The 12,836-nt window shown below is 40.9% G+C and overlaps 1 pseudogene; it reads left to right on the plus strand.

Annotated features, from left to right (window-relative positions):
• The first annotated feature begins 746 nt into the window (after nucleotides 1-746).
• On the plus strand, nucleotides 747-8,534 carry LOC124083750 (coronin-1C-like; annotated as a pseudogene).
• The last annotated feature ends 4,302 nt before the right edge of the window (nucleotides 8,535-12,836 follow it).

Below are 12,836 nucleotides of genomic sequence, written 5' to 3' on the forward strand. Positions count from 1 at the left end.
TCTGGTTTTGCAAACATGTAATTGAGATCATGAAAGTGCAGCAAAGTTCCAGCTAGCCTAAGAACGAACAGGTGACTAGCACTGGTCTCTGACTCACTCCGGGTCCAGGAAGCCTCTGCAGCCCAACACAGCTGTGAGCTGGAGAACTGGTTTGTGTGCGGGGGCGAAGAGGCATGTCCATGCATGTGAAAGCTACGGCCCAGCCTGCACTCCCTCTTCTGCCTCGTTCTAGGCCATTCTCCTCAGTCTCAACACTCAACAGCATCTTCTGGCCTCATTTTGCTGAATGTGATTAGGGCTAAGGGCAGGAAGATGGGCACGACTGCTGGGCCCCCAGGGACATGCAGCAGACAGAGGAGGGAGGGCAGGAGCTCTGTGGGTGTAAGGAGAGCTGCTCCTTCTCCAACATTGCTCAGGACAGTGGCAGGCCACCAGGGCTGCTCGCCTCCAAGCTCCCTGCCCAGCACATCGCAAGAGCCAGGTAAGCTGCTGAGACAGGCAAGAGGGGACACTCAACAACATGTGCATGCTCTGGTCCGAGTGCCCCTGTCAAGTACGGACCGCAGCCTGAGCAGTGAGGTGTGGAGTGATGAATGTGACAGAGCCTATGTGTGACAAACTGCAGGGACACGTGCTAGTTTGGTTAGATTATAATCATCTGAAGCACAGAATCAAGAAGCAAAATTCCATTCTGGTACAACCACCCAATTTCTAGAAAAGAGAAAGGAAAGAAGGGAAGAGATACGATGTACACTTTTTTGGATCAGAAGACTCAACGGAATGAGAGGGTAGTGAGAAGGTCCACATGATTCTTCAAGTCTTCCTTCCGCAGTCATTAAGATGACCAGGCTTGTGCTGCCAGTGGCTACTGCTCTGATTGTTCTCAGATGAATGTTTATGCAAAATAATATCTTCATCTAGTTTATAAACATACATAGTGCTGTCCCTTTCAAATTAAGGGAAAAAAAATCACACACAAATACTGCAAAGTAGCAAAATATAAAGAAAAAAAGCTACTTTTGGTTTTGGCAACATTAAAAAAAGAAAGAAATATAAAAAGCAATGTGGCATTGGTCCCTATTCATTTAAAAAAAAGTACTTGGGCATGACACTGAATTGGAATTGGTTTGTTTTCTAAAATTCAGAATATCTGGGATTTTAAAAGTAGTGTTACCGCTGTTGACTGGTGACTGGTGAGTTCTTGCTTCCCCAATGTTGAATAACACCAAAGAAGCACGCCGAGGCAAGGTCAGAGTAGAAATTAGAAGTTTATTAAAGGACAGCAGAAAAGACTTCTCCCGGAGGAAGAAGGGGACCCAAGAGGTGGAATTCGTGGAAGGGATGTTGTCTCCCCTTTTTATAGTTTTGGTGATGGAATGTAGGTGGGAAGGACCTAGGGGTGGGACACAGGTGGGCCAAAGAAGTAATCTGGTCAGGAAGGACTTCTGAGTCAGCACCTTTTTGCTGGGGGCTGTTCATTAACATTTCTTTGAGGTGGACTTTGGCCTAGGGCCTTTTCGGACTTCATTAACATTCCTTGAGTTGTCCTGCATTTCCCGGAATCAGTGCCAGCATGGCCTCCTCCATTTTAGATTTCACTCGATATTAGACCCGGATTTATCTAACTACACTGACTACCTAACTTTAAATCTGGCTTCATTCCCCCCTCTAAGTTGGGAACTCCTTACTGCTGTAAGGAAGGGGGGCGAAGAAGATCTTTCTGGCTTCTTCAGGCTGAAAAGGGACGATGTGGGGCAAGCAGTTTGGAGTCCCCCTTTAAAAATCGGGTCTATCGAGTGGTCCATGATTGAGAAGTAATAGGCTGGAGGGCCATTTGAGTGTGGATGGTCTATAAGAGAAACAAGAATTCATTAGTACTGGAACCATATTGATGCAGCAATAAACACCATAGCACAGGAATATGCCAATGAGTATGATGGCAAAGACAAAGACTAACAATGTTTTCCACCAGGAAGTACCAAGAACCAGGAGCTAAGATATTGTTTCCATGACAAAGTTGCTGAGGACATGGCTTCTATCCGAGCATGTAAATCTTTAAGGACATTTGTCACATTGCCAGAAATGTCAGGGATGTAAACACAACATTTAACTTTTAGGGTTACAGATGTCCTTTTCCTTAAGATACAGTTTAATAATTTAATGTCATCTGGTCTTGTAAAATCCTTTTACTAGTATGACCTCTGTGTCTAATAGAGAAATCTTTAATTCTGTTACTTAGGGCTGGATAACCATACTTGCAAACACTAAGCCTACCTGTGTAAGTTAGAAATAAAGGCCTTAAACTAAAAACTACTCTGGCAGTTCCTTTTGATAGTTATCAGGCATTCCTGTCTGAGAATCTCTTTTGTAGCCTCCAGTTTACTTAGTTTTGGAAGTTACATTTAACTATTATTATTATTTAAAATGTCCAGGAACAGCTGTGCTTTGGCTTTGACTGTCTTTGCTAAGTGTTTAAGATGAAGCAAGTCAAACTGACTTTTGTTTTTATCTATTGTTAACAATCAGCTGAGCTTCCCTGGGAGTCCTCGGGAACTTCACAGCAGCTTCTCAGTTCTGCTAGTGCCATTGCGCTAGGATGGGTCCAGGCCTTGCTTGACCATGTGGCTTCCCTTGGAAGCATCAGGGATGTCTCCCTTTTCTGATGACCCTCCTCTTCACAGCAAATGCACTGATTGGCTTTCTGTCCTCCACTGGTCTCATTAATCTCCCTGATCAGGAGGTTATGTGGCCTAGAGTTGCAGAGCCCTTTGGAGAAGTCCCCTATTCCCTGATTCAGACTGACTCAGAGGGCAAGAGCCAAATATTGGTTTTCTTGGCCCTTTAAATTTAACTTTAATTTTAAAACTTAATCTTAAACATCCAGCAAATAAGTTAACAGCCTTATATTAAAGAGCACTGGGCTTTAATGTCTATCTCTCTATCCTGTAGGTGATAACTCCTTATCTTATGTTGACCCAGGTTGTGTTCTTAAAGCAGTACCTCTTTAAAACATTAACAGACAATCCTAAATCATTTAAGAAAACTACAAAATAAAATTATCAAGAGTAAAAACATTTAGCTTATATAATAGCTACCTTGAATTCTGGCAGGGTTATACATCATAATTCCCTGTTTGAGATCCTAATAATCTTGGCAAAAAACTACTTTTGGACACAACTTTAACTGTACTGAAATCTGGCCTACTTCTTTCATAGTCACTTTCACATGTAGTGAGATGGGACAGAGCCTTATCTCAAGTAAGGCGGGGTTCTTCATAAATCTTGAGTACTGTAGTTCTGAAACTGATCTTTGCTTTTTAAACATCATTTTACAAAGCCTACATAAATTGTTGCTCAAGTTCACATGAATATTAGCTAACACAATATAATATCACATCTAAAACATGAATTAAAGAAAGACTGAAAGCTTTTAACCTTTTGTAGAAAAGTAGCAAAGTACTTTTGTGTTTTGCAATAAAACCTTCACAAAGATTAGGCTCTCATTAACTTAAAAATACATTTAAATTGTATCTCAGTGTAAAAAGTAACATAGAACTTTACATATCTTATTGATAACAAGTCCAGTTATAGAACACAAATGATATAAATAAATCTCCAACATGTTTTTCTTTTTTAAGCCTAAAATTACCATACAACTTGAGAACACCAGCTTGATATAATGCTCTTTTAAAACTTCTACCTTACAGACTTGTATACCTGGAAGATATGGACACATTAACACCACAATTACATTGATGTTTTTATATTAATCAAGTTTAGCTTTTTAAATAAATATGGTACAATTCTCTAAAAACAGTACTTGTTTAACCAGCTGTTTAATTTCTTTCAGATTACTTGCTCAAAAACTTACACTTATAAGCAACTTACACAGACCTTTTTTATATCATTTACTTAAACCCTCTTAATTACTTAATCATATAGACTCTTATCCAGAAACACATTTTCCCTCTATTAAATCCATATCTAGAACCTTCTAGTTTCTCCTTTTTATCTGTTAAACTTTTTCTGTTCACATTTTGAAACAATACTTGTAAATTTTTGAATTTAAGCAGATTTAACATTTTATTAGGGCCTTTTTGAACATCTAGAAAAACTTATAAGCTTAATTTTAAAGACATCTTTACTTTCATCTGTTTACCCAATTTAAATTGAACCATTTGAATCACGTGAATCAAAGATATTTGGATCCATTTTTTAAAAAATTTTTCATGAGCGCTCCTCATCTGTCAATTGTCATATCACTGCACGATATATGGACATACACACAGACATACCAACATACAACACTTAACACAAGTGTAACACAACACAATAGTAAAGGCCTTGTAGCTTTTTTAGGTGAAATCACATTGCAATGTTTAAAAACTCCACAGTTGATCAGAAATAGGACTTATCAGAAAAACATTAACTTGTCTGTAGGATCAAAATCATGAGCTCAAAAAAATACAGAATCTAAGAAAAAGCAAGAGTCCTAAAAAAAGATGACTGGCCAGTAATTAGTAAATACCATATAATTTACTTTTTGTTTGGGGTCTAGTTTGAGTTCAGGTAAAAAGATACTTTAACTCTTTTTTTTTTCTTGGGCCTGAAATCTGCCCTCTGTTGAGCCCCAGGCTTCTTCTATTTGCATATCAACTTAAGTCCTGGCTGAGGTCTGGAAGGAACTGGGAAAACTGGAATTCTGAGCAGAAACCTCATGCCTAAGGCATTTTAACCATAAGTCACAATTTTCAGGTTTGGATGTTGAAAATTATGATACAAGTTTAAGATACAATTTACAAAATTTCATACCTTTACATTTTCCTACACTAGAAAAACTTGCTCACACAAAACTGAAAATAGGATCTCTACCATCAGAAGAAATTTCTTTAGGATCATTAAGTCACTTCCTTTGTTCTGAAGTTCCTAAAGTAGTATTAAGTTACATTAAATCACCTGAAAAAATCTTAAAAGAGAACCACACACTACCATGTATATCCAAAATTAAGCTTTAAAAATTTAAGACTGTTGCTATTCAATGTTATTTCAATAAGCCAGACCAACGTTCCAATTCAACATTTTTTTCCTAAATCTTACACACTGGAGGGGGAACAGATACCATATCATAATTTACTATCCTTGCCCAAGTTAATGCACTGGTACACCTAGTGAAATCTTCTCAGGCTACCCAGTTCAAAATAAAACTAAATGATTGGGAGTTACTTGCCAACTTGGATTTAAGTTCTCCAGCATGATTTATCTGGAATCACAAACTAAACAATTACCTAACCCCAACTTTTAACTGCAAGATTATGCAATGCTTCAAACTCATTTAGATACCAGATGTTACAATAAAAAAATCATCTTTTAGACACACATTTAGCCAAAATCATCCCCAAGAAACAATCTATAATAACCTTTAAAATAGAGAGACCAGATAAGAAAAAAATCTCTCCAGGTTTTGAACTTCCATTTAATTATGACTCTTATCAGTGGCACCATAGATTTCCTCATGAGTGGACCAGATGTTTTCACATAGGGGCAGCTATAGGTGTAAAATCAAGGGTCTCAGTGTGACTGACTTTACTGCATTCAGTGTCCCTTCTTTTTAAGTGGACAGAGATGGAGCAATCCTTACAGTGCAGGGAAGAATGAGGAAATTCCCCAAAGCGAAAATGGCTTTGGCAGCTGCTGGGAATCCCTCAGTTTCCCTTTTACTTACAGGATTAGCTCCTTTGGATAGATCCAATCCCAGGCAATCTGGCATATCTCCTAACTTTCCAGTAGAGTCAGTTTTTATCTGCCTTAGGTCTTGAAGGGGGAAGGGGGTATGTACTTTGATCGGCCCAAATTTTTCTCTTGATTCTTTTTCCTCAGTGAGTCCAAGATTTTTTCTCTTCATGGCAGATATCATAGCTAAGTCTACTTTACACTGTTGGCATAATTTATGATTTTCCCTTAGAGCAAAGAAAATCTGAACATACAGCACCTCACACCATTTCCTTTTTTATAAATTTTATCAAACTGTAAAATTGTATTAAAATTGATATTTCCCTCTGGTGGCCAGGTTTCTTCATCAGAGAGTTTGTATTGAGGCCAGGCCAAGAAAATGAGGCGCTTTTTCTTGAGCGTCTGAGGTTCAAATTTATCCCAATTTTTCAATACGCAGGCTAGTGGTGCACCTGGCATATTGGAGAGAGAGAAGCTCCAGTCTGAGAAGAAAACAGGACTCAGGCGCCCACGCCGTGCCAGAGAAAACTGTTCTCATTAGGGATGTCTCCCTAAGTTTGAGCTTCCTAAACGGTCCAGAAAACCCGTCTCTCACCTTGCTTTGCCAAGGGGTTTCTGGTCCCCTTTAGCAAAGTGCTAGGGTCTCAGTTTGCCCTGTGCCAGAGACCCTGGGAGGATTCAGACTTAAGGGCATTACTGCTTATCCTCCCGGCCACTAAAAACCCATTGCAAAAGAGAAACATGCGCTCTTTGTTGCCTTTGCTCTGTAGACTAAAGGAGCCGCCTAAGTGTTAAGGGATATCTACTGGTTGTAAGGTAGCAGATTACCGGAGGAGTTGATTCTAAAAATGCCTCTCTAGCAGCTTAAGGAACACAACACATTTTAAACATTGGGGCGGTAAAACAGACTAGTTCAAGTTACCTATGCATCTTAGGGAACCTGGGCAGATTTTGCTAATTATCCCATGCCTTTCTCTCAGTCCTACAACCTGAATTGCTAACATTTCTGACCTGCGAAGGAAGGGGAGCATCCAGGAGGAATGGATGCGAGGTTGGGAGTGTTGCATGGCCCATACGGAGGCAAATGTGATTGGGGCTTTCCCTCAGTGCCATTCATCTACCGATCACCCTAGATACCCCTGAGGGCCGTCAGAAGGGGGCTCAAGAGAAAGGAACCTTAGGAATCGTCTGAGTGTAGCCCAGACCGGAATTCCGCAGTTGTTCCAAACTCCTTCCTCCACCTCCACGCATCCAAGGCAGATCGGGATTCGGGACACTGTGTACTCACGCCAATTGCTCTCCAGGCCCAGACAGAAAAGTTGGAAGCGGCTTTGGCAGAACCCAACATGCCTGCTCTGTATTGAACAGGTGATTGAGAGCTGCCTAGGCCGGGAAACCTCTCACCCGAGTCTTGAAGAGTGGCGGCTGCACTAATTGCGTTTAAGTAGCCGTTGGGTGCCCACCTTACCCTCCAGAAAGAAAGAGAGAGAAAGATGCACCTCAAACAGACATGGGGTGTGTGCACTTACCTCGGTGTAGAATCTCGGTCTGGGACCTCCAATATGATACCGCTGTTGACTGGTGACGAGTTCTTGCTTCCCCAATGTTGAAGAATAACACCAAAGAAGCATGCCGAGGCAAGGTCAGAGTAGAAATTAGAAGTTTATTAAAGGACAGCAGAAAAGACTTCTCCCGGAGGAAGAAGGGGACCCAAGAGGTGGAATCCGTGGAAGGGATGTTGTCTCCCCTTTTTATAGTTTTGGTGATGGAATGTAGGTGGGAAGGACCTAGGGGTGGGACACAGGTGGGCCAAAGAAGTAATCTGGTCAGGAAGGACTTCTGAGTCAGCACCTTTTTGCTGGGGGCTGTTCATTAACATTTCTTTGAGGTGGACTTTGGCCTAGGGCCTTTTCGGACTTCATTAACATTCCTTGAGTTGTCCTGCATTTCCCGGAATCAGTGCCAGCATGGCCTCCTCCATTTTAGATTTCACTCGATATTAGACCCGGATTTATCTAACTACACTGACTACCTAACTTTAAATCTGGCTTCAGTAGCACTTTTGTCTTTAAGAGTTCAACAAGTCACATAACACTTGATCCTGACACCAGTATCATTTACTTATGTGGAAAGGGAGACAGCAGTATTCGCTACTTTTGAGATCACAGATGAATCCCCATATGTCCACTACTTCAACACATTCAGCGGCAAGGAGCCTCAGAGAGGCATGGGTTACATGCCCAAGAGAGGACTTGACGTTAACAAATGTGAAATTGCCAGATTCTTCAAGCTGCATGAGAGAAAGTGTGAGCCCATTATCATGACTGTTCCCAGGAAGTCTGACCTTTTCCAAGATGACCTGTACCCAGACACGGCAGGCCCCGAGGCTGCGCTGGAGGCAGAAGAGTGGTTTGAAGGGAAGAACGCTGACCCAATACTCATCTCCTTGAAGCACGGCTACATTCCAGGCAAAAACAGGGATCTCAAAGTGGTCAAGAAGAACATTCTGGACAGCAAGCCCACTGCAAACAAGAAGTGTGACCTGATCAACGTCCCCAAGAAAACCACAGACACGACTAGTGTGCAAAACGAAGCCAAGTTGGATGAAATTTTAAAAGAGATCAAATCTATAAAAGACACAATCTGCAATCAAGATGAGCGTATTTCCAAGTTAGAACAGCAGATGGCGAAGATAGCAGCCTGAAGGTCCCTCCCACCCTCCCGGAACCTGGGAGTGAGAACTTGGGCTTTGGTAGCTGGTTGTTGGTGTGGTCCCAGGGAGGGTGGAGGGGGAGGCACTGCCATTGGGAGACATTCCATTTCAGAGTTGTCAACCAGCAGCGATAGGCCACATTCCAGTAAGAACTCCAGTGACTCCCAAATTTGCAAAAAAAAAAAGGAGAAAAGGAAAAAAGAAAAAAAAAAAAAGCTGAGCTTTTTATCAGAAAGCTTTTTTGATGAGCAATAGTATCAAAAACAGCATGGTATTGGCACCAAAGCAGACTAGCAGACCAATGGTACAGTGTTGAGGGCCACAGCCAGGTCGGGATGACGCATGGCATTTTGCCAGAAGGGAGTGGTTGAGAGGTGACACAGGCGAGCCATTGAGATGATGATGGTTATGTTAAGCTGTGTGTTCAATTGTATATAGACCTTTGCTGTCCGGCAATAGGGCGGCTCTTGCTGGCCTCGGGTGCCCGATATTTTGGAGTTCCTGTTGAGTTCTCGCAGGGTTCGGAGAGAGTTTGTGTGTGTGGGGGGGGAGGCTGGGAGAGTTCCCGGGAAGTGTGCGTGGAGTGCTGGTGGAGTTCGGGCAATAAAGTTTCCTGTTGTAACTTTTTCCCTGATAGTCCTTCTTCCTTTAAATTTTCTTCCTCTGTCTGACTAGCTCGAGAGACCTTCTCTTTTACTTGATCTAACATGTTTTCTACCATAGTCTGAACCTCTAACAATTTACTTAACACTCTTTCGGTTTGTTTTTTACTAATTTCTGATCTACTATAAAGATAACGCAACCCAACAAGATAAAACAAAACCGAAACAGAATGAAACAAAAACGGAACAAAAATGCATTGTATCAATTTTCCTATTTTCTTGAAATGTATATTTGTGGTCTAATATTATCTCTTCTTCAGGGGCGAACAACTTCAAACCTTGAGCCAACCATTTTCCCCAGTTTGCCAGAGAAAGTTCTAGGGACAGGCAACTTGAAATAAAAACAAAATAAATCAAAACAAGAACACATTGTTTTTTGAAATGGTCACCCATTCTTTCGCTCTCCTTCAGGGTCGAGCAATTTCACTTACCCCCAAGCTTCAGGCGTTCCCCCGCACAGGCCACCAAATGCTGCAGTCTGGCTGGGCACAAATAACTGAGCCACCACAAAGCACTTGTATGTTCAAACAGGAAACTTTATTACCCGAACTCCACCAGCACTCCACACCCACTTCCCGGGAACTCTCCCAGCCTCCCCCTCATTCCACGCGCACTCTCTCCGAACCCCGGGAGAACTCAACAGGAACTCCAAAATAGCAGGTGGGTGCCCAAGCCGCTCTATTGCTGACAGCAAAGGTCTATACACAATTGAATACACAGCTTAACATAACCATCATCATCTCAATGGCTCGCTGGTGTCACCTCTCAACCACCCCCTTCTGGCAAAATGCAATGAGTCATCCCAACTCGGCTGTGGCCCTCAACACTGTACCATTGGTCTACTAGTCTGCTTTGGTGCCAATACCATGCTGTTTTTGATACTATTGCTCTGTAGTATAGTTTAAGGTCTGGTATTGTGATGCTACCTGCTTCACTATTTCTGCTAAGGATTGCTTTAGCTATTCTGGGTCTCTTATTTTTCCAGATGATTTTATGATTGCCTTTTCTATTTCTATGAGGAATATTATTGGGATTTTGATTGGAATTGCATTAAATCTGTATAGTGCTTTTGGAAGTATGGCCAAATTTCCACCGTCTTAAAGTCCCTTAAATGTCTAAAGGTTTCTACATTTTCCAGGAAGTAATCTTTCTTATTCATCTGTACTGCTGATGCTACACTTCTGATCTGAACTCTTCCCCAAAGGTCCTTGTGTTAAAAGCTTGGTCCCTAGTCCATGGTACTGTTGGAAGTGGTGGAACCTTTAAGAGATGGGGCCTAATTAGGGGAAGTCAGGTCATTGGGGGTGTGTATAACCCTAACCCTGGGCTCTTCCTCTCTCTCCCTTTTGCTTTCAGACCACCGTGAGGTGGGCAGCTTTGCTTTGCTTTGCTATGTACTCTCACCATGATGTATTTAATATCTTGCCAGAGTCCCAAAGGCAACAGGACCCAGTGAACATGAACTGGAACCTCTGAAACTGTGAGCCAAAATAAACATTTTTTCCCCTTATAAGTTGATTAGGTATTTTTTTTTTCATAGTGACAGAAAGCTGATTGTCATAGCTAGGAACTCTATAATCCAGGTTCTAGTAGTTTTTCCAAGAGGATTTTATAATAATTGACTTCCCAAGTTTAGTTCCTGGTTATATCTGATTCTATACATATCATTCTCAAATATGGGGGGTAAGGCTTAATAGAAGTGTTTGAGTCAAAGAGGCACTGTTTGCTTTCTTAAAGGGATTATTGTAGTCATCATAGGAATAAATTTGACCCCTCTTGCTTTCTCTCTCTCTCTTTCACCTCTCTTTGCCCTTCTGCCTTCTGCCATGTGATGATGAAGCAAGAAGGCCCTTGCCAGATCTGGCCCCTTGATCTTGGGCTTCCCAGACTCTAGAACTATGAGGAAATAAATTTCTATTCTTTGTAAATTACCCAGTCTCGGGTTTTCTGTCATAGCAGAATAAAATGGATGAAGACATCCTTTGTTTATAGAGAGAAGAGATTATTATCAAACCTACAAAAATAATTATATTGCCATGAATTAATACTCAATAAAAGTTTTCAAATTCTGGAATGATCAGGTAAGGGAAAATATAAATGCTTCAGTTTTGTTTGCTGAAATATAATATGCAAAATTGTTTTGATTTCCAGGTAGCTTAAGAGAAAAGAAAAAAGGTTAAGTTCAAAAAATAAAACATTAAAGAACCAGCCATATTCTAAGCAAGAGTCATAAAAGAAATCATAATCATTCTTTATCAGTTCATCCAGTCTCATGTAATTAATTCTTGTTCTGCTTGATCTTAGGTTCATGGTTTTATGAACCTATCAGCATCTCCATTAGTTCTAATGGAATATCATCAGTTTTTAAGCTCAGTGATGATATTAAAATTATTTTGGTAATGTCATCAGAATGCTATACCCCAGAGTACCTGTCATATTCTTTCCATGGGACTCCTTTCTCTTTTGGGGAAGACATGGCACTTTAGCCTGTATCTGATTTCAAGAGCTTTCTAAAAATCATCAGAGTGAAATAGTAACTTTTTATGAATGACAAAAGTCTTAAAATAACTATTAAGGATCTAATGGAAGTCTATTATAATGCAATTAATAAGGAAATTTAGTTATCTCTGTGGTGTATAGCATTTGAAGATATTAAATGGAATTTTAACTAATAACCTTATATCAGGATATATCATAGACTATAAGGATGTTGTCAATTTCTATGAACATTATGCAAGTTCTTAAATACTTATATTGTAGCATATATTCATATAAATATAACTTAAAGAAGGTTAAGTATCTCTTTTTATTTGACAGTGCTTCCCAAGCAACTTAGCATGTGTGTATGTGTGTACGTGTATGAGTGTGTATGGGTGTGTAAATATTTTCATTCCAAAAGGGAAAAATAGGGGCCTAAAAGAGGGATGGGACCCAAACAAGACTAAAACTCACCTACACAAACATTTTCTGTAACTCCATGTCTGCCATCTGAGGCATTTGGTGGCAGAATATGATATCCAAAGGGCTTGGGAAGTCCCACCATTTTGGCCTTGCTGCTTGTAGTCCATGTGGTCTCTGTTTTAGACTGGTTCTATCCACAACCAGCAGCTTTCCTTGATGGTTGTTCCATGTTACTGGCATATTTTAATCCATGTGGTCTCCATTCCAGCTTCATCTTCACCTTCACAACTATATGCATTATTCTCCTAGGGGCTACCCGAAGGGATTTGGACCCTGCTACATTTGTGTGATGATCTCACAGACTTTCCTTTGAAATTTTAGTGGAAGCCTCCAAGACCTCTTAACTCCAGCACCCTGAATTCCTGCAGAACAAACACACATGGATAACACCAGGGTCTGCCACCAGCTTGAGCAGTAGTGGGCCCCCTTAGATCACTGTTGCAGTGGCCTCTGAGAGACTGAGTTGCTGAACTGCTGAAAGAAATCCTGGGGGAAGTATCTTCTTGGGCAACCCTGTGAGACCAGGATTTGCCCATGGTCTCTTTTCAAAGGAATTTTTATTTACACATTCCTGATCCTTGATAGGGTATGGTCCTGCTGATCCCTAAGATGCCCTTGATGTTCTTCCTATTGTCCCTGTGCAAAGTACATAGCTTCTATTTAGTGGAGGTAATGTCTTCAGCAACCATATTTTCCTTGGCCCCAATTTTACGGGCATTTTTCTGGTTAAATTGCAAGTTTTAAAGATCCTTCTACTCTCTTTTCTTTTTC

The sequence above is a fragment of the Marmota monax genome, unplaced genomic scaffold (genome assembly GCF_021218885.2).
Source record: "Marmota monax isolate L192 unplaced genomic scaffold, Marmota_monax_Labrador192_F-V1.1 WCK01_AAM20220418_F8-fsc00016, whole genome shotgun sequence".
Taxonomy (NCBI): domain Eukaryota; kingdom Metazoa; phylum Chordata; class Mammalia; order Rodentia; family Sciuridae; genus Marmota; species Marmota monax.